Genomic DNA, 6,000 nt, shown 5'->3' on the forward strand with positions numbered 1-6,000 from the left:
CTTATTATAAACGAATATTTGCCCGACATGTCCTCTTGAATTTCAACTTTATCTTCCTATGGTGATCTTTCCTACTTTTAAAGACACCACCCAAACGTATTCGTCTACGAATGTAATTCCATGCCATCGCTCCACCTACAGCTCGGAACATACCACTTAGTCGAGCAGCTCGTCTCCTTTCTCGCAAGTCTTCCCAGCCCAAACTTTTCAACATTCTTGTAATGCTACTCTGTTGTCGGAAATAACCCAGAACAAATCGAGCTGCTTTTCGTTGGATTTTTCCAGTTCTTGAATCAAGTAAACCTGGTGAGGGTCCCATACACTGGAAGCATACTCTAGTTGGGGTCTTACTAGAGACTTACATGCCCTCTCCTTTACCATCCATACTACAACCCCTAAATACCCTAATATCCATGTGCAGAGATCTGTATCATTCATTTACAACCACATTTATATGATTATCCCAATGAACAACTTTCCTTATATTAACACACAGGTATTTACAGTGATCCCCATAAGGAACTTTCACTCCATCAATGCAGTAATTAAAAGTGAGAGGACTTTGCCTATTCGTGAAACTCACAGCCTGACTTTTAACTCCGTTTATCATCATACCATTGCCTGCTGTCCATCTTACAACATTATCGAGATCATTATTTAGTTGCTCACAACGGTGAAACTTATTTATTACTCTATACAGAATAACATCATCCAAAAAAAGCCTTATCTCTGATTCCACTCCTTTACACATATCATTTATATATAATAAAATATAAAGGTCCAATAATACTGCCTTGAGGAATTCCCCTCTTAATTAATACAAGGTCAGATAAAGCTTCGCCTATTCTAATTCTCAGAGAACTATTTTCTAAAATTGCAGCCACCCATTCAGTCACTCTTTTGTCTAGTAAAATTGCACTCACTTCTGCCAGTACACTACCACGATCCACCCTATCAAATGCCTTCGACAGCTAAATTGCGATACAGTCCATTTGACCTCTTGAATCCAATATATCTTCTATATCTGAAATCCTACAAGTGGAGCTTCAGTGGAATAACCTTTCCTAAAAACAAGTTGTCTTCTATCGAACCAGTTACTAATTTCGCAAACATGTATAATATAATCAGAAAGCTTACATGCAACGCATGTCAAACTGACTGGCCTGTAATTTTCAACTTTATGTCTATCAGCCTTTCCTTTATACACAGGGGTTACTATAGCAACTCTCCATTCATTTGCTATATCTCCTTCATGCAAACAATAATCAAATAAGTACTTCAAGTACAGTGCTATATCCCAACCCATTGTCTTTAGTATATTCCCCGAAACCTTATTAATTCCAGCTGCTTTTCTAGTTTTGAACTTTTGTATCTTATTTTAAATGTTGTTATCATAGGCAATGTTTAATACTCCTTTAGTATTAGTCACCTCCTCTAACTGGACATTATCCTTGTAACCAACGATCATTACACACTGATGACTGAATACTTCAGCCTTTCGAAGATCCTCGCATACACACTTCCCTTTTCGGAACCTGTTTCTGCCTTAAAGTAGCCTACCTATTCATTTATTTCCATTTTTCAATAAAATTTGTATGGCTGCCAATTATGCTTGCGATCATGTTCTCCTCAGCAGACTTTTTAGCTAGGTTCAATTTCCTAACATGTTACTTCAATTTCTTCTTACATTCACAGCCATTTCTAACACTATTTCTTTCCAACCTGCACCTCCTTCTTAATTTCTCTGTTAAAATATAGTCGGTTTTTATCATTCCTTACCAGCTTTAGAGGTACAAAACTATTTTTACATTCCTCAACAAGTGTTTTAAACCCATCCCAGAGTCGTTTTACATTTTTATTTACCGTTTTTCACCTATCGTAGCTATTTTTTAACTCGCTCTTGCCTGTTTTATCAGCCATGTAGTGTTGCCTAATAGACCTAATTAAAGACCTTCCTTCCTATCACATTTATTTTTGTCTACGACAAAAACAGCTTCGTGATCACTAATACCATCTATTACTTCCGTTTCTCTATAGAGCTCATCTGGTTTTACCAGGACCACGTCCAGAATATTCTTCCCTCTAGTTGGTTCCATCACGTTCTGATCCAGATGCCATTCCCATTTGTTGGCCATGCTTCCTATCGTTCGCATTTCCTTTCCAACTGACATTTGGTAAACTGAGATCGTCCGCTACAACCACATTCCTTTCCATATCGTTTACACATGGCTGATTAACTTATCAAATAATTCTAAATCAACGTCAGCGCTACCCTCTCCCGGTCTGTACACTACAAAGATATCAAGCTCCCTATTATCTTTAGAGATGAGCCTTACGCCTAGAATTTCATGTTTGTCATCTTTAACTTTCTCGTAGCTTAAAAAATTATCCTTTTACCAGAATGAATACTCCTCCTCCCCCATTCCTATCCTATCTCTACGATACACACTCCAGTTTCATTAGAAGATTTCTACATCCATTATATCATTCCTCAGCCATGATTCAACTCCTATTACAATATCTGGTAAGTATATGTCTATAAAATTAATTAATTCTATTCCTGTCTTTACTATACTTCTACAGTTCAACACTAACATGTTTATGTCATCCCTACTTGACTTCTATCCCTGTATCCCTATCACCGCTCCCTATACCACCCCGTGTCCCTGAATTTACCTCCCTATAACCCTTTTAAACAAATTTCCTAACTTATACGTTCCACTGCTGTTTAAGTAAAGACCATCTGAACGCAGATCCCTATCTCCTACCTACCCATTACGATGCAGAAATTTCACTTCCAGTTTCCCACATACTCACTCCATAGTCTAATTTAAATCCTCAATCACCTTCCAGGCAGTATCCCTCCTACACAGGATTCCACTGATAACAATCTCCGCTTCGTTAAATTTCACCCGTGCTGTATTTACCAATGCCTGACTGGCTCATACGGTTGAGGCACTGGCCTTTTTACCACAACTTGGCAAGTTCGATACTGGCTCAGCCGTGTGTTATTGGAAGGTGCTAAAATACGACAGCTTCGTGTCGGTAGATCTACTGGCATGTAAAAGAATTCCTGTGGGAATAAATTCCGGCACTTCGACGTCTCCGAATAAAGTAGTTAGTGAGACGTAAATCCAATAACATAATTATTCGTTATTTTGCTCTCTGTTATTTTTAATTTACTGAGTTGGGCCGAAGACCTAGACGTTAGGCCAATTTAAACAACAAGCATCACCATCATCAGTTTATTTAGTTCCTTGAATAATTCTAGGCTGTTTTAATCGACCTGCCTCCTTTAAGTGAGAGTTTTCTTTAAAAATTTGGTTGGGTATTTTGTTTACATTATAACTTGCAGCTTTTTTTTTTTTTTTTTTTTACATTTACTACTAGCAAATGTACCCGTGCTTCGCTACGGTATTCAACATTGTATACGGATATCGACGTAAAGACTGTGCGTGCAGTAAATGAGATTGTTTTAAAATTGCATGTCTCTTAGCCTTATCCTAGAAATAGCATGGGGAGGTCCCCATACGTTGTTTCCAATGTAAAGTGAGGGTTGCGAAGTTGTGATGATAACGGCAGGCTCACTTGCCTACTGCCATTCACAATCGAGATGGCAAGTTTACATTATAATTGCAGGCCCCATTGCCTACTGCGCGGTCATAATCGATTTGGGGAGTTTTAGTTGCAATGGCAGACCCATTTCCTACTTTCAGACAGATTACAGTTGATGAGCTTTTATTATAATAGCAGGCAACTTCCATCAGTCAAAATTGAGTTATGCAGTTATCATTATAATGACAGGCCCTTTTTACTGCTGCCAGGCAGCTTACTGCCAGTCACACAGAATTAGTGAGTTTCCATGAAAATAACAGGTCATTATGCCTAATGCTAGTCAAATTTTAGATTGGAACATTTGTTTATAATGGCGGCCACCCTGGCCTAGAGCCAAACGCAATAGGGTAGGTGACTTTCGAACAAAACTGCATGATCCCTTGCCTTCTGCAAGACAAATCGGGAAGTGAATTATTCATTAAAATGGTAGGCCCTCCTCACTAATGCCAGTTACACAGGAGTTGGAGAAGGACCCCATTCCTACTGCCAGCAGTCAAAGTCGGTGTAGGGAGTACTGGTTACAATAGCAGGCACACCCTTTCTCGATCGCTACAAATCGACATCAATGAATATATATAGATAGACATACGAAAGTATATGCATGTTTACAATATTGCAGACCTTCATTTACAGATTAACTGCTGCTAAACGGTACGTCATATTGACAAAGGATTGTACCGTAAGGCGCAGTATTTAGCGATCTAAATGGCTGGTCCTATGATATTTTCTCGCATCTCATCTATTCATGGGTCAGATTGAGTCAGAAACGTTGAATAGGTTGAAATTTGTGTAAGATTATCTTACATTGCATTACTTTTCGGATAATTATGTGACATAGCATTTGGCTCACATATGGGTACTGGGTGGGCCAATGTTCCGGTAGAGTTTGATCATACTATCCTTCCTGTAAGCGATTGAAAGTATGAATTATATAGGTAAAGAGTCCAAATTTACTTAAAATCGAGAAATAGAGACGAATCTAAAGTATAAGCGATACTGATACGACAAAAGGTCATAAGAAAAAGGTTGAAGATCACTCCTAATTCAACTAAGATTGTGCCATCCGTTATGTGATAGGAATTCCCGTTTATCCCATGAAATACCTCGAAACGAAGGTCTGCACCATCATTAAAATTGCTTCCATATTTTGATATTCTTCGCGGATAAAAAATGAAAAATTAAAGATCTGTGAAGTTTTTCGTTCGTTACAGGCTGAAACGTATAATTTTGCCAAATTTCTTGCTTGTCTGGCAGATTATGCTGCAATCTGGATTTTGTATGAGGGGGTAAAAATTATGACTTTCAGGAAATTAAACCAAAAAATGTCCAGACGATCATTATTACCCCTCAAACGGGTATCTGTACGAAAATTTCACCAAAATAGTCAATGTACAGGCACACGCAGTCGTTACGATTTTATTTATATAGATAGATAAGGAATCTGCTCCACGTACATCACATTTTGGCTACGTCCGCTGGACTTAACCTGCAAAACCAACCGTTCATGATATCTCACTTATTTGTCCTCCTGTCGAAAAATTCACATGAGAACAAAAGTTTTAGAAATAGATTTCCATTAAGGATTGTAGATTTCGATTAATTTCGAATGTGCATATTTTGAGGAAGTGCAAAATCATGGTTCCGGTTTCGGATAAACACCCAGTAAATTTAGGTATTCAGAAATAATATTGGCCCTAAAACCTACACAAGGACAGGTGGATTCTAAGGAATAACTTACCAAGGGAGATGTTCAATAAATTCCCAATTTCTTTGCAATCATTTAAGAAAAGGCTAGGAAAACAACAGTAGAGAATCTGCCACCTGGGCGACTGCCCCAAATGCAGATCAGTAGTGATTGAATTGAATTGAATCACGTTTGGTATAAATATATTCAGTAGTTTTCAAGTTATAAAAACTCATACAATCAAACTGACAGACACCAAAGTTAAGAAATATGCAGATCGTCGTTATTACAACTGAAACGGATAACTGTACGGAAATTCCGCCAAAATAGCCAATGTATAGACAGACGGTCGTTGCGATTATATTTATATAGATGACAGATAAGCATGGGCACGTTTGAAAGCGCAAACCTTCATTTCGAGATTTACTGCTCCTAAACGGTACATCATACCAACAAGCGGTTTGCACCCTCGACGTCCCCTTTATCGCTCTACTTAAAACATTTTCTCGTATCTCACATACTTATGGGTTCGACTGAGTTACGATATTTGAATGGGGTGAATTTTGGGTACATTTTCATCATTTTACATTATTTTTCACATACTTACGTGGAAGCTAGAATCATGAAATTGGGTTCGCACATAGCCGTTGGTCGTTTCAATGTGCGTGCCAAATTCGATGACTCTACCTTTCCTATAAGTG

Source organism: Anabrus simplex, chromosome 1 (assembly GCF_040414725.1).
Source record: "Anabrus simplex isolate iqAnaSimp1 chromosome 1, ASM4041472v1, whole genome shotgun sequence".
Classification (NCBI taxonomy): domain Eukaryota; kingdom Metazoa; phylum Arthropoda; class Insecta; order Orthoptera; family Tettigoniidae; genus Anabrus; species Anabrus simplex.